The sequence below is a fragment of the Hyperolius riggenbachi genome, chromosome 1 (genome assembly GCF_040937935.1).
Source record: "Hyperolius riggenbachi isolate aHypRig1 chromosome 1, aHypRig1.pri, whole genome shotgun sequence".
In the NCBI taxonomy this organism is placed as follows: Eukaryota; Metazoa; Chordata; class Amphibia; order Anura; family Hyperoliidae; genus Hyperolius; species Hyperolius riggenbachi.
Window position 1 is genome coordinate 357364285 of NC_090646.1, and position 27998 is coordinate 357392282.

General features: G+C 42.0%; 1 long non-coding RNA gene across 4 annotated transcripts in view; it reads left to right on the forward strand.

The window, feature by feature from the left end:
* The window catches only part of LOC137550586 (uncharacterized), a 143863-nt gene that overhangs the window by 104821 nt on the left and 11044 nt on the right, over nucleotides 1-27998 (forward strand). For 3 of the 4 annotated variants that reach the window (XR_011026937.1, XR_011026941.1, XR_011026938.1), the window contains exon 5: nucleotides 6911-7109. This is a non-coding gene — a long non-coding RNA (uncharacterized lncRNA). Of the gene's footprint in view, nucleotides 1-6910; nucleotides 7110-27998 lie in introns of those variants that run through there. The other variant, XR_011026940.1, reaches the window with a different exon arrangement.

A 27998-nucleotide genomic window follows, 5' to 3' on the forward strand; every position in this document is an offset into this window, starting at 1 on the left:
AACAGATAAGCGGGCTAACTGCACTAGAGGAGCTGCCTAGTGCAGTTCCCAGGATTACTCTAAGATAACTATAACAATCCAACAGGGAAGGCTGACACTCCAGGAGTGTGTTAACAAACCATCATGACCAGCAAAGCCTTCTGGGAGCAAAAGACTCTTATACTGCCAGCCCTCAAAGGAGACAGCTGGGCAATTTGCATGTATGCAAATCCCTCAGCAAAGCTACTCTGAAAGTTGCAAGATGAAGCCAGGTCTCATTTCCAGAGACCTGCATCTCCCAGACATAAGGAATGGTCAAACAGCTGTCTGCCTGTGCAGCCAGCTGAGCGGATCATTACACATTCTTCTCGAATAAAGTCTCAGGGAATTTCAGAAAAATAAATTGCACATATAAATAAAATTGCATTGAATACTATTGTATTGAATACATTGTATGTTCAATACATTGTATTCTATTGAATAAATTGTACTTATAGCTGACATTCTAACAATACATTATATCTGATAATAATGACTCAAGCCTATAGCAAATGTTTCATTTGTTTTGTGCTTTGCTACCTGCTAAATTTTGTTATTGTTAGAGTAAGACAGGTGCTTGGTTCCTTTCTAGAGGACCTTTGTAGTGTTCCTTGCAAGCAAGACATACCTAAAGGCCCTACCAGTAGGGAATCAGCAAGGCTGTAGAGGGCATGCATTCCCTATGTATACAAGGTCATGCTAAAGAATTTTCATTGATCATAATCTGTCATAATTAGCAGCAAAATTCCCATGCCTTGCCATGAGAACAAGCCTTCCATAATTCTAATGAAGGTTATATCTACCTGTCACCTACACACAAAGAAACACATTAAAATGGCCACCCCACTGCTTAAAATGCTCTTGCTGACAGTAAGCTATTATTCTAGAAACACCTCTTGCTGAGCTTGGTAGAATATGAGGCCCAGATATTCTCAACTCTACCCATTGTATATTCCTTCCTGTCACATCTAGCCACCATAGGTTCCTTCCTGTCTGGTTCTTATGACTCTTGAATCGTTGCAGTGCTTCCTATATAGCATTAACAGTTTACTTACATTGGTTTCTGTCCTCATTTGCTCTTCTGGAACAAGGCAACTCAAGTGGTTTCCTTAGGTCCCAGGTTAGCTAGACCCAATTCTGTCACTGCTAACAGATTATTGGTGTGGAAATGGTATTGGGAATGAATGTGATGTGTAGCCAGTGGCTGCATTGAAACAACAGGGCCTAGCTGTGCATTTACTCATACAGAAGCTGCCATCACACATTTTGTGCATAGTAGGTTCATACTGAGGCTGGCATCATACATTTACTGATTTCAGATACTTTGCATTATATCTCTACATGGAAGGATTGGTAATTGGCATTACATTTTTATTTTATACGTATATATAAGAAACTTTAACAAGGAAAATAAGTGTTATGTATTTGACAAACACTGAAAGCTTGCATTAACCACTTAACGACCAGCTAACGCCGATAGGTGGCGCCTGGTCGTTTGTGGTTTTGCATGGAAACATGCCAGTTCATGGAGGGTGTCTCCGTGAACAGTGTGCGAGCCACTGATTGCAGCTCGCACGCATAATGTAAACACGCGGGGAAGAAATCCCCGCTGTTTACATCAATATGGCGCAGCAGCGCCGTGACGGAGATCGGCGATCCCCGGCCTCTGATTGGCTGGGGATCGCCGTCATTTAATAGGCTGAAGCCTATCCTATCCGCCGCAGTACGGATATCCGTCCTGCGCACATCAGAAGGAGAGGGAGAGGGATGGAGAGGAAGGGAGGGCGGAAAACGCTGCGGAGGGGGGCTTTGAAGAGCCCCCTTCCTGCTCGGTCACACGGAGCGGCGGTGATCAGACCCCCCCAGCAGGTCATCCCCTAGTGGGGAAAAAAGGGGGGAAGTCTGATCGTCCTGCCTTGCACACGATCTGCGCTGCGGGCTGGAGAGCCCACACAGCGCAGTTCACTCAGAACAGCCCCGGTCCTTAAGTGGTTTTAAATAGTACTCTTTACAATAAAGGGGAACACTGAGGGAAATACCACTGTATGGAATTTATAACAGCTATCATTACACAGTGCTGACAATTATTTTGCAGAATTTAACAGATTTCATTGTGCAATTCTTGGCAACAACAATCCTTTAGTAGGGCTCTCAACTTAAAGAGCACCTGTAACGACTCACAGCAGAACATAAAGAATTACCAGTAGTCAAGATACCCATTTTTATGTTATTTTGGTTCCATCATCAACTGAAGCACTTTTATGGTAATTTTTCAGTTTTTCAGCATAAGAATCACTTCCTATAACTATATATTGTTCTACATTGGTATTTAACCCCACCCTCTCAGAGATGCTTCGCCTAGGCAAAAATCTCACGCAGCCTTCTGCCCCAGAGCACTCTGGGAAATGCCCTAAAATGCTTACATTTCAGTATCTAAACTCATATTTGAGTTTGGAAAAGCCAATAATGACTTATCAAAGTAACTAAAATTCCTACTGACATATGACACCCTACAGAAAAAAGAAGGATTTTTTAGTACGCATGGCTAGAGCGTGCACACTGACCTAAAAGCACACACTCATTTACCATTGTCCGAATTTCACCTAAGCATTTTCTGCAAACTTAATATTTGTTAGCAGTCATTGCTGTTTTTCAATTATTTTTTTTTGTAGTAAAGCCAGGCAATGTGCATTATTTAAAAGTAAATGAATTTATCAGCCTCCATATCCCTCTTACTTCAAGTGTGCTTTAAAGGGGTTCTGTGGGGGTTTCTGAAGAGAAAAACTGCCACTTACCTTGGGCTTCTATCAGCCCCCTGCAGCGGCAATGTCCTATGCCGTCCTGCTCCCATCCGCCATTCCCCGCAGCCGGCACCGGGCTATTATTCGTCTGACACACAGACGAATAATGCGCGTTGCCGTGCCTCCGCTCGCGTCATCTGAGGCTTACTGCGCAGGCGCAGTACAACGGAGCCTTGTACTGCGCTTGCGCAGTAAGCTTCCGATGACGCAGGCGGAAGCGAGCGGGTGCGCGGCCACTGTAGCGCAGCCGCAGTTGGATCGCATGCCGCTTAGACCGGGGCCGGCGGCGGAGAACGGCAGATGGGAGGAGGACGGCGTGGGACATTACCGCTGCACGGGGCTGATAGAAGCCCAAGGTAAGTGTCCGTTTTTCTCTTCCGCAACCCCCCACAGAACTTGTTTAAGTAGAGAGACTAATCTCTTCATTTTATAGTGTTTTATTAGAGAAAAACAGAGCACCAAGAATATAAAATCAAGCTGAAATGGCAACAAAAGCTTCCCAGGGTTACATATGATGATTAGGAAACCATAGGACGGTTTTATGTGAAAAACAGTCATTTCATTCACGGAGCGAATTATACAGAACAAGATGTTGCATCTAATTCACAATACGGCGATAAAGTAAATGTTTAGAAAGGAAACTACAGCTTCTTTAAATGTGGTTCCCGACCTGGGGAGTTTATGCATATGTTTTGATACTTTCATAAACTGCAAATATACTGGACTGAAACTTCAGAATTTATAAACATCATACTTACTACTCCTCTGGTATTAACTCCTGAAGCAGCAATATTGAATGTGAGAGATACAGACTCCCATGGGAAATATGAAATCATTTTATTGAGATGAATGTTCTTTTATGCTTTGAAAGTTAGTACTGCCTTCTACCCTAAACATGTATTAATTAAACCATCCCAGTGTACAATGCTACTTATGAGGGCAGGGGGATCACAATGTGATTTGACATAAAGTGTGCAGTGTGAGTCTCGTTTCCAAACTTACTCAACGCATTCTGAAGATGAGGTTAATCATCTGTGACCTTGTAGAGTACATACTGTTCTGTGCAATACTCTTGAATCAGGTTTTCCACGTGAATTAATATTTGACTGTTAGCAACCCCAAAACATTATCATGATGCATGTACCTACCAGAGTCGGGACAAGGTCCTCCAGCACCCAAGGCTGAGACACCAAAGTGCGCCCCTCCATCCCTCCCACCCCAGCCGTCACACACTGATTGCTATTAGACTAAGAGGCGCCCCAAGGCCCCCAACACCTTAAAGAGGAACTTCAGCCTAAACAAACAGACTGTCATTAAGTTACATTAGTTATGTTAATTAAAATAGATAGGTAGTATAATCTCTTACCCACCCTGTTTTAAAAGAACAGGCAAATGTTTGTTTTTTCATGAGGGCAGCCATCTTTTTGGTTGAAAGGAGGTGACAGGGAGCATGAGACACAGTTCCAACTGTCCTGTGATCTGATCACCCCTCCCAGTTGCTAGGCAATGAGAACAACAACATCAGCAATCCCATTATGCTTTGCACAGCGTCAGGGGAAAAATGCCTGGGCAGTTTTCTTTGATGGGGCAGTGCTTAGCTTCTGCACAGCTAAAAATAAGGCTTTGGTAAGAAAAACAAAGTTCTGATGCTGTGACACTGTTAAAGAAACACCAAGCCTTTTCAGTGCTGCTGAGTAGATTTTTAGTCTGGAGGCTCACTTTAATCTCTAGTTATCTGGCTTTCAGTCACTGCCATGTATCCACTTTCCTTATTTCTCTCTGTTTCAAACCCAATAGGGGAATGATAGCTGAGTGAGTGCGCCCCCTCCTACACTGCACCCTGAGGCTCGGGCCTCTCTCGCCTCTGCTTATGCCTGGCCCTGGTACTACCTACTAACTGATACTAATACAGATTTCTACGTTACCTAGAATATGTAACTTGCAATTCTATGTAGTTGGAATCTACAGTTCAGGGATTATTTGTTTTAATTGTTTGTTCTTTTTAACAAGTAGAATGGTTTCAAATTACCTTAAAAATGATTAATACAAAAATATTATATTCAAAAGACAACTGACGTGAGAGGGATATGGAGGTTGCCATATTTATTCAGGAGTGTCTGCACACCTGAAACAAGCATGCGGCAAATGCAGTCAAACATCTGATCTGCATGCTTGTTCAGGGTCTATGGCTAAAAGTATCAGAGGCAGAGGATCAACAGGACAGCTGGGCAATTTGTATTGTTTAAAAGGAAATAAATATGGCAGTCTCCTTATTTCTTGCACTTCAGTTGTCTTTTAAAAAATGGGGCTCTGAGTCATTGGTCTTCATCTCTTGGCTATTCACTGCCCCTCCCTTTAGGAAGTTGAAAGTACAACTCTTTAAATACCTGAAGACCGCTCCACGTCGATGGGCGTGGCCGCGGCAGCAGCCCCAGGACCACCTAACGCCAATTGGCATCAGGTCCTGGAGCCGGCTACTGAAGGAGATCGCGCGCAGGGTGCGCGCACATCTCCTTCTCGGGGGATGGAGCTATTGCCGCTCGGGAGACTGTTAGACGGCGTGATCGCCGTCTATTTACATAGTACAGCGCTGCGATCAGCAGCAGCGCCGTACTGGGGACAGCCGTGTGACACGGCTCATTCCCCCTGGGGCACAAAAGAGCGATGCCAGAGATGCCAATCGCCTGCCATGAGCCGATTGTCCATTCCTGAAAGCAGCCTAGTAAGGTGAGATAATTACATCCAGTTGCTAAGCAGTCCTGCTGATGGCTCTGGCTGCTGTAATGTCTGAAACAAGCATGCAGCTAAGTAGTCATACTTCAATCAGAAACATCTGATTGGCATGCTCATACAAGTCTATGGCTAAAAGTATTAGAAGCAGAGGATCAGTAGGACTGCCAGGCAATTTGCAATGTTTCAATGGAAATAAATATGTCAGCCTCCATATCCCTTTCACTTCACATGTGCTTTTATTCATATGGGGACCTCAGTGATGAAGTAGATCTAAATTCTCTGTCTTATAAAAATATACCTCCCTACAGACAGCCTGTCATGTGAGGGAGAGGGCGCCTCTGACTGCCTGTAGGGAGAAGGAGTGAGCAGCCTGCGACATGTCACTACAAAAGAGAATGAAGATGGATTACTCAGTGCACTGGGTATTTTACATTTTAAAATGTAAAATAAACTTTTTTTTTTCTCTTTTATATACAAAAAAAGTATTAGTAAAATTCAACCATGAACTAGGGCTTTAACCATACCCTGTAATAAATCTACTTGCCATATCTGAGTTTTTAAGACATAATAATATGTTGTAAAAAGTGATTACATTTTTTTTATTATTTATCTACTTTTACTGTCTTAACATTTTTTCTTCATATCTGTACTTCAAATTAATATTCATTAAATTGGTAATGTGACCTTTTTAGACCATTATTATTTATAAATTAGCCTTAATGACCTATTTGCTAAAGTTTATTTGTTAATTTATAGACTTTTCTTTACTTTACTGAAGAAAAAGTCCTCTCAAAGTGACCTGTATATATTTGAGCTATTTTATCAATCTGCATTACCTTAACATATTCTAGGGTTGCTCCAACCTCTCCTCTAAACATCCACTTATGTGCCATTGTGACAGCTAGAATGAATATGTAATTGGTACAAACCCAGCAAAAAAAGTGCAAAGAGAGCAATACATTTTACTTCCTGCTTTGTGCAGAATTATGTACCAATGAGACAAATAGAGACATTGCTACAACATGGAGGGAGTATAGTATTTTATTTTAGGTGGTGGATTTGAAGCAAGATTTGTTGGGAAACTAATTGTTTCACTGCTGTGCCCGGAAAACACCAGTGCCCAAATAACCCGGCACAGAACTACCAAAAGACACAGCCCAACATATTGCACCTACTTTCTCTAAAACGGTTACACATTTAAAAAAAAACACTGTACGAAAAATATTTTATTAAAACAAACACACTTGGTATTGAAGGAATTCATTAAAATCAAGGATCATAATCCCTGTTTGTTTCCTATTATTTTCTCCGTTTTTTTATTCTGTGTTTTTCTGTTTTTTTTCATCACATTCTTGCAGATGAATGGACAAATGGGAAGCCTTGGCGACAGCTTCACATATACTAGGGCTGTAGGTCAGTGAGGGCTGGCTTTCTCCAATCAAGCAAGGAAGATGAAAAGATACAGTACCTGGAAAAAAGTAATGGACTACAAGGTTGGATAGAAGAAAAATACTTTAAAGTCATGTATATTTATTTTATTAAAGTACTTAAACACACTGTTTGTCTTTGTTATTACTATTATTATTATTATTATTATTCTCTTTGTATTAAATAGTTGGAGCGCCAGAAATATTTATTTTACTTATTTACTTGGGTTAGTTTGGTTGCTTCTTTATAACAGGTAAAGTGATGACCAAATAGCACCATAAGTCACCCAATAATATTCTACCCACCTCCTCCTGGGAGCTGGAGGTGGGGAAGAGCCCTTTGTCCTCAGGGCCGGATTTGTACTCTTTACCGCCCAAGGCCCATTACCTCCAGCCGCCCCATGACAACAACGTGGTTAGGATAGGGTTATCGGCCACAGAAAAGGGGGGAGGTTAGAAATACTAATAGATCAGGTTATTAGGTTTAGGTACTTACAAAAAAAAAGTGCTTAGGAAAGATTAAAAGCTAGGCCTTTTGGCAATTTAGGTTGAGGCTAGGAACTTGAGAATAGCATTATGGGAGAAGGGTTAAAATTAAGTATCAGGTTAGAGTAAAGCTGGCCATACAATTATAGATTTCTACCCAATGTTCCAAAGCGATCGGCTCCTTCGGCTGAAAGGAATCAGTTTAGAAGGAATTGATTCCTACAACACACAGCACAGCACATTACTTTTTCATAGATTCCAGCAGGTTATCTATTGAAAACTGATCGAACCCCAACGCTGCACTGTTTGATATAATGCAATGCAATGGCCTATCAATCATCTGCCACTCCTGCTCCACCACCAATTGACCCAGGCGTCCTGTTTGATCGATACTTTAGATCGATTTCTGGTCAAATTCAATCAAATATAAAGGAATTGATTTCCATCTGATTTGATCAGAGTGAACAAATCTGCAGGGGATCAAATTAGAAATTCAATGTGTGTGTATGGGGACCACTATCGCGAAAAAAGTAGGCAGTTACAATCCGACAGGTTTTGGGCCAGTCCATCTCCTCATGGGAGATTCTCAGGGTCTTCTTTGTTTTCAACAGCATTTCCTGAACAGCAGTTTAACTGCCAAAATAGTAAGATATCAGCTAGCCTCCCTACTGACTTGCACACTATTTTGTCAGTTAGACTTTGCAACTGCTGTTCAGGAAATGCTGCTGAAAACAAAGAAAACCCTGAGAATCGCCCACGAGGAGATGGACTGGCTCAAAACCTGTCGGTTCAGTCAGATATTAACTGCCTAGTTTTTTCACGATAGTGGTCCTTTAAAGTGCTGCAGAAAATGTTAGCACTGTATAAATGCATAATAATAATAATGTAGGACATTAGACTATGATAGGATTAGATTGTGATTAGATTGTGAGCATTTATATGTCAGAGCTCTATAAATACATAATAATATGGTAGGACATTAGACTATGACTATGGTAGGATTAGAGTGTGAGCTCCTCTGAGGACAGTCAGTGACATGACTATGTGCTCTGTAAAGTGCTGCAGAAGATGTTAGCACTATATAAATACATAATAATAATAATAATGTAGGACATTAGACTATGACTATGGTAGGATTAGATGTATGCCACTCCCCCGCCTGCTGTGTGACGTCACTCACGTGCCGCTTTGTTGTCCCTCTACCCCCCTGCATGACAACAGAATGCCTTGTCAGTTACACAGCTGACCCGCATCTGTACGGTCCAGCCCAGCGATGTTTCCCAAGGGGATTGGGTCTTGATTCCGGACAGGTGACAGTAACAGGTGTGAACGCACCTTAACAAGAACCCATAAGTACTAAGAGCAGTGCAAACTAATCAGGCTGCATCAATTAGATAAAAACAAGTGTAATAAGTTTGTAGTCAATTTTAAAAACTGCTTTTATCCATATAAAGTAGCTGTAGGGAGAAAGTGCTGCTGCTCAAACATAGATATAATTAGGTTGATTCATGAAATGCTAATGCGCTAAGCCGCATGGGTTACACCAGTGAACGCACGCTATCAGCGTAGCGAGCGCTCTTGGCTAAGCGTGCTTCTTTGAAGTACAGTGCGATGGTATGTAGCACGACCGTCATACTTTACTAGTGCGGCCGCTGCTACATTAGCAGCAGCCGCATTAGTAAAGTATGACGGTCATGCTATATACCATCGCACTGTACTTCAAAGAAGCACGCTTAGCCAAGAGCGCTCGCTACGCTGATAGCGTGCGTTCACTGGTGTAACCCATGCGGCTTAGCACATTAGCATTTCATAAATCAACTTCAATATCCTTTAAAAAACAGGGTGAACCACTGATCTCAGAAAGTGCAATAAGAAAAGGAGCAAGTGTGAATAGCTGTGCTAGGGCATGCAAAGACAAATGACTGTGGGGGGAGGAGAAGGGAAATCATTCTACCCAATGAAAGGAATGACAAGGCTGCGTAGAGTGAAGAGATGAAGCCAGGCTACAGGAGGACAGAGGGGACCACCAGGCAGCCCTGTTTTAGCAGCTTGCTCCTGCGAAGGAAGAAGGAGGGGGAGAGAGAGGGATCCCATTCCCAGCTGGTCACAGCGTGCTTCTAGTCTGTTCTGCAGACACTTCTCCTCCCTCCCTTCCCTCTCACAACACTGCCACCATGCACAGATACCTTTGCTGTGCTGAGAGTAGCCGCCCGTCTTTTTCCTGAAACTGAATCTCCCGGCTTGGCTTCGCTGCTCAGCCCCTCCTCCCTCAGTGTCAGAGCAGAGAGAGGAAAGGAGGGGAGGGGCGCTTTCCTCCGTGCAGTTCGTAGCAGAGACGGGACAGCTGATCTGCTGCCTTGTGTACAGTGTGCGACAGTCGCCCCAGCATTCCTGTCGGCAGGTTTCCGCCCTAGGAACCGGCCTAGGGGGCCTGTGCGGAAATCCGGCCCTGTTTGTCCTTAACCACTTGAGGACTACAGTCTTTCTAACCCTTAAGGACCAGGCACTTTTTTTCCACTCAGACCACTGCAGCTTTCACGGTTTATTGCTCGCTCATACAACCTACCACCTAAATGAATTTTGGCTCCTTTTCTTGTCACTAATAAAGCTTTCTTTTGGTGCTATTTGATTGCTCCTGTGATTTTTACTTTTTATTATATTCAGCAAAAAAGACATGAATTTTGGCAAAAAAATGATTTTTTTAACTTTCTGTGCTGACAATTTTCAAATAAAGTAAAATTTCTGTATACATGCAGCGCGAAAAATGTGGACAAACATGTTTTTGATAAAAAAAAACCCATTCAGTGTATATTTATTGGTTTGGGTAAAAGTTATAGCGTTTACAAACTATGGTGCAAAAAGTGAATTTTCCCATTTTCAAGCATCTCTGACTTTTCTGACCCCCTGTCATGTTTCATGAGGGGCTAGAATTCCAGGATAGTATAAATACCCCCCAAATGACCCCATTTTGGAAAGAAGACATCCCAAAGTATTCACTGAGAGGCATAGTGAGTTCATAGAAGATATTATTTTTTGTCACAAGTAAGCGGAAAATGACACTTTGTGACAAAAAAAAAGAAAAAAAAAAAGAATCCATTTCTTCTAACTTGCGACAAAAAAAAATGAAATCTGCCACGGACTCACCATGCCCCTCTCTGAATACCTTGAAGTGTCTACTTTCCAAAATGGGGTCATTTGTGGGGTGTGTTTACTGTCCTCGCATTTTGGGGGGTGCTAATTTGTAAGCACCCCTGTAAAGCCTAAAAGTGCTCATTGGACTTTGGGCCCCTTAGCGCAGTTAGGCTGCAAAAAAGTGCCACACATGTGGTATTGCCGTTCTCAGGAGAAGTAGTATAATGCGTTTTGGGGTGTATTTTTACACATACCCATGCTGGGTGGGAGAAATATCTCTGTAAATGACAATTTTTTAATTTTTTTTACACACAATTGTCCATTTACAGAGTTATTTCTCCCACCCAGCATGGGTATGTGTAAAAATACACCCCAAAACACATTGTACTACTTCTCCTGAGTACGGCGATACCACATGTGTGGCACTTTTTTGCACCCTAACTGCGCTAAAGGGCCCAAAGTCCAATGAGTACCTTTAGGATTTCACAAGTCATTTTGCGGAATTTGATTTCCAGACTACTCCTCACGGTTTAGGGCCCCTAAAATGCCAGGGCAGTATAGGAACCCCACAAATGACCCCATTTTAGAAAGAAGACACCCCAAGGTATTCCATTAGGAGTATGGTGAGTTCATAGAAGATTTTATTTTTTGTCAAAAGTTAGCGGAAAATTGATTTTTATTGTTTTTTTCACAAAGTGTCATTTTCCACTAACTTGTGACAAAAAATAAAATCTTCTATGAACTCACCATACTCCTAACGGAATACCTTGAGGTGTCTTCTTTCTAAAATGGGGTCATTTGTGGGGTTCCTATACTGCCCTGGCATTTTAGGGGCCCTAAACCGTGAGGAGTAGTCTGGAAATCAAATTCCGCAAAATGACCTGTGAAATCCTAAAGGTACTCATTGGACTTTGGGCCCTTTAGCGCAGTTAGGGTGCAAAAAAGTGCCACACATGTGGTATCGCCGTACTCGGGAGAAGTAGTACAATGTGTTTTGGGGTGTATTTTTACACATACCCATGCTGGGTGGGAGAAATAACTCTGTAAATGGACAATTGTGTGTAAAAAAATCAAAAGATTGTCATTTACAGAGGTATTTCTCCCACCCAGCATGGGTATGTGTAAAAATACACCCCAAAACACATTGTACTACTTCTCCCGAGTATGGCAATACCACATGTGTGGCACTTTTTTGCACCATAACTGCGCTAAAGGGCCCAAAGTCCAATGAGTACCTTTAGGATTTCACAGGTCATTTTGCGAAATTTGATTTCCAGACTACTCCTCACGGTTTAGGGCCCCTAAAATGCCAGTTCAGTATAGGAACCCCACAAATGACCCCATTTTAGAAAGAAGACACCCCAAGGTATTCCGTTAGGAGTATGGTGAGTTCATAGAAGATTTTATTTTTTGTCACAAGTTAGTGGAAAATGACACTTTGTGAAAAAAACAAAAATCAATTTTCCGCTAACTTTTGACAAAAAATAAAATCTTCTATGAACTCACCATACTCCTAACGGAATACCTTTGGGTGTCTTCTTTCTAGAATGGGGTCATTTGTGGGGTTACTATACTGCCCTGGCATTTTAGGGGCCCTAAACCGTGAGGAGTAGTCTTGAAACCAAATGTCGCAAAATGACCTGTGAAATCCTAAAGGTACTCATTGGACTTTGGGCCCCTTAGCGTACTTAGGGTGTAAAAAAGTGCCACACATGTGGTACCGCCGTACTCAGGAGAAGTAGTATAATGTGTTTTGGGGTGTATTTTTACACATACCCATGCTAAGTGGGAGAAATATCTCTGTAAATGACAATTGTTTGATTTGTTTTACACACAATTGACCATTTACATAGAAATTTCTCCCACCCAGCATGGGTATGTGTAAAAATACACCCCAAAACACATTATACTACTTTTCCTGAGTACGGCGGTACCACATGTGTGACACTTTTTTGCAGCCTAGGTGCGCTAAGGGGCCCAACGTCCTATTCACGGGTCATTTTGAGGCATTTGTTTTCTAGACTACTCCTCGCGGTTTAGGGCCCCTAAAATGCCAGGGCAGTATAGGAACCCCACAAGTGATCCCATTTTAGAAAGAAGACACCCCAAGGTATTCCGTTAGGTGTATGGCGAGTTCATAGAAGATTTTATTTTTTGTCACAAGTTAGTGAAAAATGACACTTTGTGAAAAAAAACCAATAAAAATCAATTTCCGCTAACTTTTGACAAAAAATAAAATCTTCTATGAACTCGTCATACACCTAACAGAATACCTTGGGGTGTCTTTTTTTCTAAAATGGGGTCACTTGTGGGGTTCCTATACCGCCCTGGCATTTTACGGGCCCAAAACCGTGAGTAGTCTGGAAACCAAATGTCTCAAAATGACTGTTCAGGGGTATAAGCATCTGCAAATTTTGATGACAGGTGGTCTATGAGGGGGCGAATTTTGTGGAACCGGTCATAAGCAGGGTGGCCTTTTAGATGACAGGTTGTATTGGGCCTGATCTGATGGATAGGAGTGCTAGGGGGGTGACAGGAGGTGATTGATGGGTGTCTCAGGGGGTGGTTAGAGGGGAAAATAGATGCAATCAATGCACTGGGGAGGTGATCGGAAGGGGGTCTGAGGGGGATCTGAGGGTTTAGCCGAGTGATCAGGAGCCCACACGGGGCAAATTAGGGCCTGATCTGATGGGTAGGTGTGCTAGGGGGTGACAGGAGGTGATTGATGGGTGTCTCAAGGTGTGATTAGAGGGGGGAATAGATGCAAGCAATGCACTGGCGAGGTGATCAGGGCTGGGGTCTGAGGGCATTCTGAGGGTGTGGGCGGGTGATTGAGTGCCCTAGGGGCAGATAGGGGTCTAATCTGATAGGTAGCAGTGACAGGGGGTGATTGATGGGTAATTAGTGGGTGTTTAGGGTAGAGAACAGATGTGAACACTGCACTTGGGAGGTGATCGGACGTCGGATCTGCGGGCGATCTATTGGTGTGGGTGGGTGATCAGTTTGCCCGCAAGGGGCAGGTTAGGGGCTGATTGATGGGTGGCAGTGACAGGGGGTGATTGATGGGTGGCAGTGACAGGGGGTGATTGATGGGTGATTGACAGGTGATTGACAGGTGATCAGTGGGTTATTACAGGGAAGGACAGATGTAAATAATGCCCTGGCGAATTGATAAGGGGGGGTCTGAGGGCAATCTGAGCGTGTAGGCGGGTGATTGGGTGCCCGCAAGGGGCAGATTAGGGTCTGATCTGATGGGTAACAGTGACAGGTGGTGATAGGGGGTGATTGATGGGTGATTGATGGGTAATTAGTGAGTGTTTAGAGGAGAGAATAGATGGAAACACTGCGCTTGGGTGGTGATCTGATGTCGGATCTGCGGGCGATCTATTGGTGTGGGTGGGTGATCAGTTTGCCCGCAAGGGGCAGGTTAGGGGCTGATTGTTGGGTGGCAGTGACAGGGGGTGATTGATGGGTGATAGGTGATTGGCAGGTGATTGACAGGTGATCAGTGGGTTATTACATGGAAGGACAGACGTAATTAATGCACTGGTGAATTGATAAGGGGGGGGGGGGGGGTCTGAGGGCAATCTGAGCGTGTGGGCAGGTGATTGGGTGCCCGCAAGGGGCAGCTTAGGGTCTGATCTGATAGGTAACAGTGACAGGTGGTGATAGGGGGTGATTGATGGGTGATTGATGGGTAATTAGTGGGTGTTTAGAGAAGATAACAGATGTAAACAATACATTTGGGAGGTAATCTGACGGCGGGTTTGCGGGCGATCTAATGGTGTGGGTGGGAGATCAGATTGCCCGCAAGGGGCAGGTTAGGGGCTGATTGATGGGTGGCAGTGACAGGGGGTGATTGATGGGTGATAGGTGATTGGCAGGTGATTGACAGGTGATCAGTGGGTTATTACAGGGAAGAACAGATGTAATTAATGCACTGGCGAATTGATAAGGGGGGGGTCAGAGGGCAATCTGAGCGTGTTGGCGGGTGATTGGGTGCCCGCAAGGGGCAGATTAGGGTCTGATCTGATAGGTAAAAGTGACAGGTGGTGATAGGGGGTGATTGATGGGTGATTGATGGGTAATTAGTGGGTGTTTAGAGGAGAGAATAGATGTAAACAATGGATTTGGGAGGTGATCTGATGTCGGATCTGCGGGCGATCTATTGGTGTGGGTGGGTGATCAGATTGCCCGCAAGGGGCAGGTTAGGGGCTGATTGTTGGGTGGCAGTGACAGGGGGTGATTGATGGGTGATTGATGGGTGATTGATGGGTGATTGACGGGTGATTGACAGGTTATCAGGGAAGATAGATGCATACAGTACACAGGGGGGGGGGTCTGGGGGGGGGGGTCTGGGGAGAATCTGAGGGGTGGGGGGGGTGATCAGGAGGGGGCAGGGGGCAGGGGGGGATATAAAAAAAAAATAGCGTTGACAGATAGTGACAGGGAGTGATTGATGGGTTATTAGGGGGGTGATTGGGTGCAAACAGGGGTCTGAGGGGTGGGCAGGGGGGGGTCTGAGGGGTGCTGTGGGCGATCAGTGGGCGGGGGGGGGCAGATCAGTGTGTTTGGGTGCAGACTAGGGTGGCTGCAGCCTGCCCTGGTGGTCCCTCGGACACTGGGACCACCAGGGCAGGAGGCAGCCTGTATAATACACTTTGTATACATTACAAAGTGTATTATACACTTTGTATGCGGCGATCGCGGGGTTAACATCCCGCCGGCGCTTCCGTATGGCCGGCGGGATGTTACGGCAGGTGGGCGGAGCCAGTTGCCGGGGGAAGCGCGCGTCATCAATGACGCGATCGCTCCCCCGGCATGCCTAAAGGACGCGCCGCCTGAAGGCGTATTGCGGTCCTTTAGGCGTCCACTTTGCCGCCGCCCATGGGCTGTGGGCGGTCGGCAAGTGGTTAAAGCGGTATAAAACCCTGATATAATATTCAGTAGTGCTATTCTCCACCGGAGAGGCGGAGGGAGCCCACTGCGCAAACTGGACTTACTTACGGGACCCAGTACCTTTGATACAAAAGACTGAGGACTGCGGCGTGGGAGCGATCCGTGCACATGGAGCTGGAGGAAGCCCAAGGTAAGTATAAAACTTGTATGTATCTTCATCTCTGATTTCTTTTAATAACTCTTACCATCCTTATTGCTTTGTAGGGTCTGTGAGGTTTTTTCTGATAGATGTATAGTATATTATAGAAGGAATGGAGAAACACTGTTGATTGTATTGTAGGACTAATTATTCCTAACCGCTCAGCATCAAAAACATAATAAAAAAGAAAATATTTTAGAAGCACATTTTTTAAACAGTGATAATTACACCCTTTAGCTACTTTCTATCAGCTTATACAAGGCTTTATAAATTGATATCACCTAAAGATGAAAAAACTGAATAATGCTTTACTGAATATGTCAGTGATGTCACCATGTAAGACACTTAAAGTACACTCAAGAATAAGTATAACACTTATAAATAAATAAATTTAATTTTTGTGTTTTTATATAGCGTAGACATTTTCTACATTGCTTTTACATAGTGTGTATAGGCAGTTACTAACTGTCTCTCAGAGGAGCTCACAGTCTTATCCCAACCATAGCCAATCACTGCCTTATGTTCCTATTGTAGTTGAGGGCCTTTCTTTGTTTTGAAAGGGGGGGGGGACACTAATTAACCTATCCGTATATTTTTGGGGATCACACTTTATGCTAAGTACAGACAGTAGACTAATATCAAAGAGAATGACTTCCGGTGCTCAGCAAGCAGCTAATCAGTTGCTCTCAGTTAAAACGGAAAGAAAACTGATTTTCAAACTAATGCCCATGTTTTCCTATGGCACCTTTTACACTTAACGCATTTTAACTGAAATCTCCTTCCCAATGCACTGCTATGGAAAAAATGCGTACTAACGCGTACCAACGCGTACTAACGCACACCAATTGATTAAGTGTAAAAGGGGTCTCATGGTTCTATTTTCAAGCAAAAGAACTTATAATCTTTATTCTCCATTCTTTCAATAGGACAATACATGCTGCTCAATGAAGTGCCAAGCAAGCTATCATATCAGAAAGCAGACCCCAACAGTCAGTACAATCTGCACTCAGAAGGCGTACTTATGGCTATGACATTTTGCGCTGGGCAACAGGAGAAGCTGAGAGACGTCTCTCCCTGCGCTAGGCAAAGTAGGGGATTATAACAAATATATTCCCATACTGATTACCTAGCCCAGCGATAAGCAAACTTGGCTCTCCAGCTGTTAAGAAACTACAAGTTCCACAATGCATTTGCCTTTATGAATCATGACTGTGGCTGTCAGACTCCTGCAATGCATTGTTGGACTTGTAGTTCCTTAACAGCTGGAGAGCCAAGTTTGCCTATTACTGACCTAGCCTGTACTCTGGAGTCGTAATTTGCCAGTACCCAAGTTACATTTTTTTCTCCAGCATAGTAATAACATTACGTCTATGGCAGTGCCCAAAGCAGGCGCTGCGTGGGTTTTAGCGGGCTCCAAGAAGACCTGACTTGTTTAGAAGCTTGGCTTGAGTCACAACTTTAAATGATGATGACCAATCCTGGTCAGGATTTGCATGAGATAAATTCCATACTTGAGGATAATTTTGTTGAAATTCCCAATTCACCTCTATGCAAACAAATCCAAATCAGTACACAGGTAAGTAGTTCCTATGCAGTTCAGAACCTTTTTCCCTTGTCGAATTATCCTAACAGTTTCTGAAGTAGGACTGACCTTCAGTTCTGGCTTTCCTTGTAAATTGCATTTTCCACTGACCTGAAATAGAGCCAATCAAGCTGGTTAATTAATCAACTACCAGCTAATTAATCAGATGTCACTGGGCTTAATTAGTTAATCTTTAGATCAGAGAATTTTGCATGGAATTTGTAATTGAAGCTAATCACTGACCCCTAGTAGTTATTTTTACAGTGAAGCAAAGGAAATCTCCCCAACATATTTAGCATTTATAATGTGACCAAAATGATATCCCTTTCATCACTATGTCCCAATCTTATGCTGGGAATACACGGGTCCATTCTGGCGCTCGATTCTGCGCCCGATTGTTTTGCCTGCTCGATTCTCTTATCTTCCGCTCGTTTTTCTTATTTTTTTTTCAATTCACTTCAATGATGAATCAAGCTGCATAACGATCGAACCATGATCGGACATGTCAGAAATTATCTATCAATCCATCTTATCAGCTCAGAATCGACCCGTGTATTCCCAGCATTTAAAACGGAATATTTTGAATAGAGTGCCAGTTTAAAGTTGATCTAAGCTGCGTATACTAGAGTCAAACTAAACATTGGCTGCAGTCTTTGTTGTTGTATTTTCCAGTCCCTGGCATCTTTAATTTCCTTCATCATAAGTAGTTGAAGCTAATGGCAACTATGTTTCTTCTCTATCCCTCCACATAAGTACATTTGGTTTCAGGTCCAGGTATCCAGGGTAGGAGATTGCTGGTACCTGCCAAGATTTAACATTGTTTTACTGAACAGACACCAGACAATATTAGATGCAGTAAATGTAGCAAGCAGGATATGGTTCCAAGCAAGGCACACTATTCTGCTCTTCCCACTTACCACAACTGTCCACAATATTCAACTATCCCAGTAACATCTGTCCATACCAATGTGGTCCAGTCAGTGCAGCGAGCTAATAAACAATCCACCTAGCAGTATTTAGATGGGCTATACACATGGTTTCATCCATTTATATTGAATGTTGTTGTGACACTCCACACCACTTTACTGCCAGGTTGGAGGCAGTAGTGAGCTGGGTGGATTGCCAATTAACATTTCCTGGGTGAAATGACCCTTAATGCCCATGATTTTTGTACATACATTTACGTTTTCCTTTAAGTGTCTTTTGTCCTTTAAGTGATTGCTTTTCATTTTAATCTGAGACTTGAACCAATTGCAAATTGTCAATGTAAAGTAGCAGTTACATTTTTACTTATCATTTCAAAGGATGTTGATACTACATTGAACACGGCATCTGTTGACTTCAGATCCTTGGATACATTTCACAAATCAAATTGCTATAGCAAGGGAGATTTTTTTTCATAAATGCATAGCATATATTCAAATGACTGTAGTCTAATTTAATAAGTGACTTGTAAAGATAAAGGAGTGTTATGATATGATACTAGGGGGTTCATTCGTAAAGCAGCATTATGCCATAATGTATAGATTTACACAAGGCAAAGTTTATGTGTGTTAAGTCTTACCACTTAAACTTTATTAGAATATCCAACCTAATGAAAGGCCAGGTGTCTGCGTCCATGTGTGCTGCCATAGTGTGCATGCACAGAGCTGTGGCCATGGCCCTGTGCATGTGCAGTACAGCAGAGAAAAAAAGGGAGGCTACAACCTATATCCTGTTAATATAACTGTCCTAATGGCTAGTTAACTATATAAAATAATAGGCAAGCAAGCCGATAAGGTGACAACAGCTATGCTTTATATAGTTAACAGGCATTACATATTGAGCGGTAAGACCTTACACGTGTAAACGTTTAGTTGCATAAAATATCATGTAAATCCATGTGTTTCAGCATAAGGCTGCTTGGGAATCAACCCCCATGTTTGCAGAAAAGACAAGTAACGTACATAGATTTTTTAAACGATAAACAAGTAATGTACTTAATAATTGAAAGTTATAATATGCTTTCTCAGGGTTTGTGGTTGTACAAAACATTTCGTTTTGATATTCAAAATGTTTATTTTCTCTTTGTTTCCAATGTCATGGTTGATTAGTAATGAGAAAAAAAAACATTTGAAACAGAAATATGGGGACTGCCAATGCCAGTTGCCAGGTGTCATTCTCATCTTTTGGCTTCAGTAGTTTCCAAGTCACAAACAAGCATGCAGCTAGTGGAGTTAGAACATCTGATTTGTATACTTGCCTAGGTTAGAGATACAGGCAGTATCCAAGGCTGTGGATCAGCAACACAGTCATGCAAGCAGCAATATTTAGGAAGATGTCACTAGTGGATTTCTGGGTCATTATATATTATAGCCACTCCCCACGGGAGCATTAACTTCACTTCCTAAGCATGTAGACTGAGTAGCACTGTGACAGATGTGTTTAAGCAACAGCTGGTATGCCAAAGGATGCCTTGCCAAATCTTTTGTAATGAAAGAACTCATTCCACGTTCTTTAAACATATTCAGATTTATGATTTTAGGATGTTTGGACTTGACATTTATGATTTTCCACTGGATGATTGTGAAGAATGATAGCACTTTCTTCCCTCCCCAAAATCTGCACAGATGAAAGATCTGACTTATTCAGCAAAAGAAAGGACCAGTGAACATCTTTGCTCGTTTGTGCGTAACCCAGTAAATTTCCAGCATGATATAAAGTGGCATGCTCTCCCCATCCTCCTCCCCTGAGGTAGAAGCAAAAGATTTATACTGTGTAGAACTAAAGACCCTTCAATGCCCACAGCCCCCAACTGACCTAGAAACTATCTGACCCTGAATAATACAGAGTAAAAGCTGCATAAAACATGAACGCACTGCCATTGTGTGTTTACATGTCACATCACAGCCAATGTATAGTCAGATTTCCATTGTTGGGGTATTGTTCACCGACACAGTATTTCACCGATACACACAGCCTTATTATTATTTTTACTTATTTATATAGCAAAGGTTTTTTGATGCAGTTCTTTACAGAGCACAGTAGTTCATTTACATCAATAACATTTCATCCAAGAACTTACATTGTCTTATTACTGGGTAGGAGCTCAGGGTGGAGGTGGGTTTACCTGTCTAGCAGCAACTTGATCATTACTAACCAAAAGAAAAAAGCAACTAGTATCCAATCATTAATTAAAAAGAAAACCATAGTGATCTTATTTTTATATTTTTTTAATGAATGGACACGTCCACAAATAAAATTTTACTTATTTCTCTATGAAGGAAGTATGTTGTTATATCATTATTTAGGGGTACATTACAGTTGGCTTTTCTTTTGGCACTGTTTAGGGGTACATTAGAGTTGGCTTTTCTTTTGGTTAATTTTCAGTATTTCCACCCTGTCCCTGTTTCATCCATATTAGGGTGCATTATATGTTACAGGCGTCTCAGGTTCAGTTTTGTTTTAAAGTGATCCTTAACTGTTGAGGAAAAAAAAGTTTCACTCACCTGGGGCTTCCCCAAGCCCCCTGCATCCGTCCTGTGCCCTTGCAGTTCCTCGAGTGTCCTCCAGTCCCAGACGCGACTGGAGGATGCTCGAAGAGCTGCGAGGGCACAGGACGGATGCAGGGGGCTTGGGGAAGCCCCAGGTGAGTGAAACTTTTTTTTCCTCGACAGTTAAGGTTCACTTTAAGTTTTTGCTTTTGCATCTTCATTATTACGCATCCTTTTGAACTAAAAAGCACAATCAGCATCACAAAAGCGATGTGATTGCAATTCTATGTTATTACGTTGCACACGTGTTGACCCAATTATAACGTGTCCAAAATTTGACTGTGCCATTATATTTATGATTTCTGACAGAAAAAAAAACAGATTTGACCAAATCTCAAACACAGGAAAAATATGGCTTGAAGTGCGTTTGCGTTTGGCCCAAAGTAAAATTGCATAGCAGAAAAGGAGCATATTGACTACTATGTTAATCGCATGCAATCCAAAAATGAAATTGAAAACAGCCAGTAGAAAAGGGCCCTAAACATTATTAAAGTGCTTAATTAGGAAGCCCTCACCAGCCACTTTCTGTAGGGCAGATTGTCAGAAATGTAGTCTTAGTTATTCTCTAACAAATCAAAATGCTGCACATAAATTAAGTGTTCCTTTAAGCAGTCAAATCACTTCATTTACTCTTTTTACTTCATGTCTATTGCTGCTCCGGTTATTATCAGTGCAGTGATAAAGATTCTGTGCTGCATTTCATTCCCAGTGTTCACAGAGACAGGAGGCTGTAGGGGACCAGAATGACCTTAGAGCATTGCCTCTGTCAAGAACCTCAAAGTATGAAACTTCTAAAGCTTCAAAAAGAATATTTCTGTGGACCTTATAATGTTATCACTTTTTAAAAATGAATGTATGTGAGCAACATTCTTTTTCCAAAAGACAGGAGAACAGAAAACAGCTAGGGTGTAATTCAGGGGTTTTCAGGTCCGTTAACATGGACGTTCACCTAACATACCCTTAAACACATCTTAACAAACACCACTAACCATTTTGTTTGCACCATGCTAGGCACCGAATTTATAACCGAGTGGCAAATCTACAAATTGTCGGGCCCCAATAAGATTGGCTCACAGTGTTCACGGGTTCAGAAGCCAATGAAATCTGCTCCTGACAGCTCACAGAGCTCTGCCATCATAGCGATGGCAAAACGAGGGGCCTGTGGTGATGGGTGATCACCACCAATTAGGCTTCCTTTGGGTGGTACATTATGCTAAGAATTATTTTATTCTAAATGCATTTTAATGGGAAAAATAAGAAGAACATGGAAAAAAAAATATTATTTCTCCGTTTTTGGCCATAACAGTTTTAAAATAATACGTGCTACTGTAATTAACCACTTGAGGACCCACCCTTTAACCCCCCTTAAGGACCAGCGCTGTTTGTTGGGATCTGTGCTGGGTGGGCTCTGCAGCCCCCAGCACAGATCAGGGTGCACGCTCGCGCGAGCGGCTTCTTCCTGATTAATCAGCCTGCAGCTGGCGACGCAGAACTGCGTCGCTGGTCCTGCAGCTGCCACTTTGCCGACGCACGGTATAAGCGTGCGGTCGGCAAGTGGTTAAAACCCACACATTTTATTTGCCCATTTGTCCCGGTTATTGCAACGTTTAAAATATTTCCCTAGTACAATGTATGGCGCCAATATTTTAATTGGAAATAAAAGTGCATTTTTATTCAGTTTTGCATCCATCACTATTTACAGGCACATATTTTACAAAATAACAGTAATATACCCTCTTGACATACATATTAAAAAAAGTTCAGTCCCTAAGGTAACTACGCTAACAGGATGTAATGCATGGACGTGTTACTTCTGTTATTACAATGAACGTAGCTTCTCATTGATGCCCGCGATCATTGAGATGGGGACTTAGATCAATGAATGGGAACCAGAGCAAGCGGCGGCCATCTGCCACAATAGATGAATACCTACATCCCTGAGCAGGAGCTGAGGTCCTGCAGGACCTAGATATACTGTCTCAAACCACATAAGTGCTTAAATTAGGGTTTATTCAAATGAGTGCTTTAGTATTCATATTCCCAGTGATTTTACTCTTGAGAAGCATATACCTTGCTGATAGGAAAACAAGCACCAAAGTGTTCATTTTGAATAAGCCCTTCAGCCATAACTCTGCCAGACTGCCACAACAAGCAGTGTTCCATGGGAAGTAAATGTCTTCTAGATCCCAGTGTTTACCTGGTCATTGATGGTTTTCCAGCACTCACTATTGACCTACCTCCTGCAACTGCAGTACATTTCTGATTGGTAGGTGAACGCTAGAACAAAACTTGATTGGTGGTTTTGATGTGTTATGCGGTGGCAGCGGACTATCCAAGAAAACGCCATTTCTGTTTGTGTGAATAAAGACTTAATAGGTAAGCATCAGGCAACAGGCACACACACACAGAGACTCGTATTCTCATCTTTTTGAGCAATACCTAAATATGCCCCTTGGTATGAGATGACAGTTACTGATACAGCCTATTTTATGCCATGTCAGTGGGTGCTGTGCAGGCACCAACAGCTGCCACTGATGTGAGGGAGGATTCGTCACAAGGGGGAGAGAAACATTATCGGAATAATAACAAAACAAGACAAAAAACTGGACTAAGCCTATGCCAGTACTGTGTGCTTTCTGATATCTGTATGCTGTTAAAGAATAAAAATCCCTCCAAAATGTGGATCTTTCACACACGGTTTTCAAGAGAACTAAATCTGACAGAAACTGTCACAACAGATGGAAGCATCTTATTGTTGGCCAGAGGTTTTCACTCAGAGGTGCCTGTGTGCTGATGGAGACAGATAACCCCTTTATTTCAGTGCTCAAGGGTTCTTGTGTCTCCATTGTTAGGCTGTCCCATCATTTTCAGAAACACATTTCAACTTTCTTAAATGCGGAGAGAAAACTGTTATTTCTTCTAAGAGAGAGAAATATTCCAATAGTACAAAAAGATGAAACAAATAAAATGGCTAAGGTGTTCCTCAAACTGTCCCTGCATGCCCTGTTAAGCAGAGTCATAAGGATTACTGGAATTTTGTTTGCAGAACAATAACAGCTTTATTTATCCAATCCTTCATGATGACGATACCCTGGATATCATAACTAAACCCATTATACAACAGACCATGGATAAACAGTCTGCAGTATAGAAGTACTTCTGTGCTTCACACTGTAGATTAATATAAACCTAAAAGAAAGCTCTTTTGTATATAACAAAAAAGTCAATATAACATGTAGTTCCAGCACAAACTATTTAAGAATTGAAAGTAAAACACATCCAAAATGTTTATCTTAGATTGGAAAAGGATGAAAAAGAATGGGGATGAGCAGAATCAGCAAATTTAATACTGCCACAATTTGGAATGTGTTTTGGTTAAAGGGGAAAGTGGAGTTAGTGAGGTTTTACTCAAAACGGCTTTAGAGTTTAAAAAAATATGCAAGGTTACTTTAAATAATTTGCCATGTGTTTTAAGACAGGGAGCTTTATTGTTTTTCAGCATTTTCATGGGAAGGTATTACATGACATACATTAGAAGAGAAAGACAAGACATAAAACATTTGTATTGAGCTTTTCTCCTGGCAGACTCAAAGTGCCAGAGCTGCAGTCGCTAGGGGCTCTTTCTATAGGCAGTATCAGTGGTAGGGAGTCTTTCCCAAGGACACCTTACTAAGTAAGTGCTGGTTTACTGAACAGGAAGAGATGAAATTTGAAGCCAGGTCTCCTGTGTCAGAGGCAGAGCCCTTAGGGCCTGTTTCCACTACATGCGGTGCAATGTGACTACAAAGCCGCATTGCACCGTTGCCGAACTGAAACTAATGCACAGCAATGGAACAGTTGCCATTGCATGCTGGTTATGCGGAGCGGTGCGGACGATTCGAGAATCTGCAGCATACTGAAAATTCTCGCACGGCAAACGGAAGTGATGCGATGTGGCGAGGTAGCCGCATTCACCTCACTTCGCCAATGGAAAAGGGCCCTTAACCAGTACACTATCTAGCCAGCAGAAGGTAACTTGGCAAACTAATAGTGATGTTTCAGTCAACTTGGTCAATATTTTATTCTGGGGCCCTGATTAACATTAACAATGACTTCTTTTTATGCTTGATTTCATTCTGTAACAAGCTAACATTGTCTAAATTTTTCCAAATATTCAAGATTACTTTCTTACAATTATGGTAATAGCGTTCAGAGATTCTCAACATCTATTACTGTTCTATTCGTGTACAGAGAAAAATGAGAAATTCCCTTCACAAGCACTTTCATCTGATCAAGTGGATGTTTTCCAATTCATCCAAAACAATGAAATGCCAGCAGACAGTGAATCCCACAAGGTGTGAGAACTGTCACACGGCCCCTTCTTTGAGCATATACTCTGATCTATTTGCCAAAAGCAGGCTCTGTTCCAACCTTCATTTCGGGACCCAATGCCTGGGTACAAAGCACCTTGATACAGAGGATTTGAGGTGTCAAAGTCAGTAAAACCAGACGCCAGAAGTGTATCATTATTATATATAAAATAGAAGGTGCGGTGGGAGGGTATCTGAAAATATATTCACAAAAATGTTTTGCCAACCACTATTCAGGCTTGCAGAGAAAATCCACTCATCTCCACTTGGCTGCAGATGGTGTTTTCTGTTTTGACACTCTCCATACTCTTTGACACTCTCTAGAACATAGATTGGATCACTGCTAGAGTAGATAGGGGGCACCATTATCAGAAATAGTTTTTTTATCCACATGTTAAATGAGTGCAAGCAAAAATTTACTTACTTCCAATGTACTTATTAAAGCAGACAAATCTTTAACAAAGCAGGAAAACAATGTGTTTCCCAAGACACAACCCTCTTCTTTAGGTTATAGCGCTGCAAGTCTCAAAGTATAAGCAAAGTAGAATGTTTTCCCTTTTCGTCTATCACTGTTTAGTTAGTTCACATTGTTCTGTCACTTGAAGAATTTACAAGAGATCATTTAAAACTGCAGAGATCTGTTGTCTGTATGTACTTTAGTTCCCACCATACACCATCAGATGAGTTTTAGATCCAATAAACATTCAATATCTGGCTAACATTGACCAATTACCTGGGTACCACCTTGGACCACTCGATATTCTGTCAGATGCCCACAGACATCTGATGGAATATCGATCTGACCACTGGCATTGCTAGCTGTGTGCTGTTCAATGTAGCACCAGACTGTGGGCAATGTCACTTGAGAACCACATTTGCTGATTCTCCTATGTGTCTGTTCACAGTGAACTGCAAGATAACAGCTTTTCTCGATCAATATACTATTAATATCTCAATTGTATTAAGTCAATATGCCATATTTTTAGTAGATGTTCTTCTTGTGTAAACTAAAGAGCAATACCAGGAGCTAATTAACATTCCTGGGGCCATATGCAATTTACCTTTTCTCCTAAGTTTTCTCCTAACAGATAATGTTTAATCTTCTGTTTAAAAAAAAATTTGCAGCACTCTTCAAGTGAAAAAGTAAAATGTAGGTGAAAAGTTCTGTCAAAATTGGTACGCGTATTTTCTTGTTTGCTGGTGGCTTGAAAGGCATTTTATTGATAAGGTGTAAAAATATCACATAGGAAAGAACTTTGGAGGAAAAGTGAATTGAATAATGGCCCTGGGCCCTTATTCAATTCACATTTTCTATGAAGTTTTCTCTTATGTGATATTTTCACACATTTATTAAATGCCTTTTACACTTCCAGCAAAAGCAAGGAAATATTCAGAATTATTATCACAGTACTTTTTTCCCCACTTTTTGATACTTTTTCAAGTATTGAAAAGGTATTTTAGTTTCAAAAACTTTTTTATTAAGTAGCAACAAAGTCATAAGGAGACATATAAAGCCATAAAATAATAAAAGATAACGTAATCACATGTTACACATAGTCGAAAATAGCAGTATCCGAATTAACAGTTTCCAGACATGCTAAGAGAAGAAATAATCATTTAAAGGGATGGGCTGGGATACTCCAAATGATACATAATATCTATTACAACATGTCATAGCGGTATTTTAACTAAAAGACGTAGCAGGAAAAGGCTGATGAAATCATCTGACGATGGGGTTAGCCAGTCGGGTTCCCAACCCATGTAGCTAAAAGGTCTGGAATTGTTAACTATGTGATATGCAAACCAGGACATAAAACCAAAAATTTTAACAAGAGAAAAATTACACTGCTCATATTGGGACTCAGGGGATTTTGTATCAATAAGGTACTGCTCAAAAGTAGAAGGAATTATAATGCCTGTAAGGCGTTCTGGACCCCAGGGGGTGAGCTCAGCTGGATCCAAGGGTGCCAGATTTTTTCAAAATGGTGAGTCCTGTCCCAGAGATTGGCTTTAATCTTTTTGTTAATCATGGTGGTATGGACACGGGTAAGTATGCATTGAAAGGACAGGGTCTGCTTGAGCCACTGCGAAGCAATGTAGGTTTTGGTATCATTCATAATGAACTGTATGAGTTTGTGTTGGGAGTGGGGCATCTTTTCAGGTTGTAAGCCCAGAAGGCATATAGCTGGGTCAGTTCGTAGATGGAGTGAGAGTGTTGAGTTGATTTTGCATATTACTCTCCTCCATAGTTTAGCCACAATGGGACAGGACCACCATATGTGGTAGATTGAACCTGTGTTGGTACAACCTCTGAAGCATAAAGCTGATCTATCTGGGTTAAACACATGCAGTCTCTGAGGAACAAGGTATGACCTATGCAATACTCTCAAGGCAACCTCCATGTCGGTTACACATAGACTACCCTTTGATAAGGTATCGAAACATTGGACCCACTGGTCGTCAGAGAGTGGTGTGCCAATGTCTGCTTCCCAGTCTTCTTGGAAGCGAAAATTGGAGCTTAGAGGGTTAGTATTAAAGATAGTATACAATAGAGATAAAGTGCCCTTGCGTAACGGGTCAGTGAGGCATAAGAGTTCAAAGGAGGTTGCCTTGATTTCTTGCCCAGGTCTAGCTAGTGAGGTAATAAAATGATAAAGCTGATGTGCCCTGAAGAGTTCAGCAGCAGGTAAGTTGTGAAGCTCACAAAGCACTCGTTTTGTAGGGACTATACCTTTCATGAGTGTCTTGTGAAAACATGTTACATCCCTCGGGGCCCACCATTTGAATAATGCTACGTCCTGCCCTGCTGGGAAGTCTGGGTTACTCAGGAACTCTACCA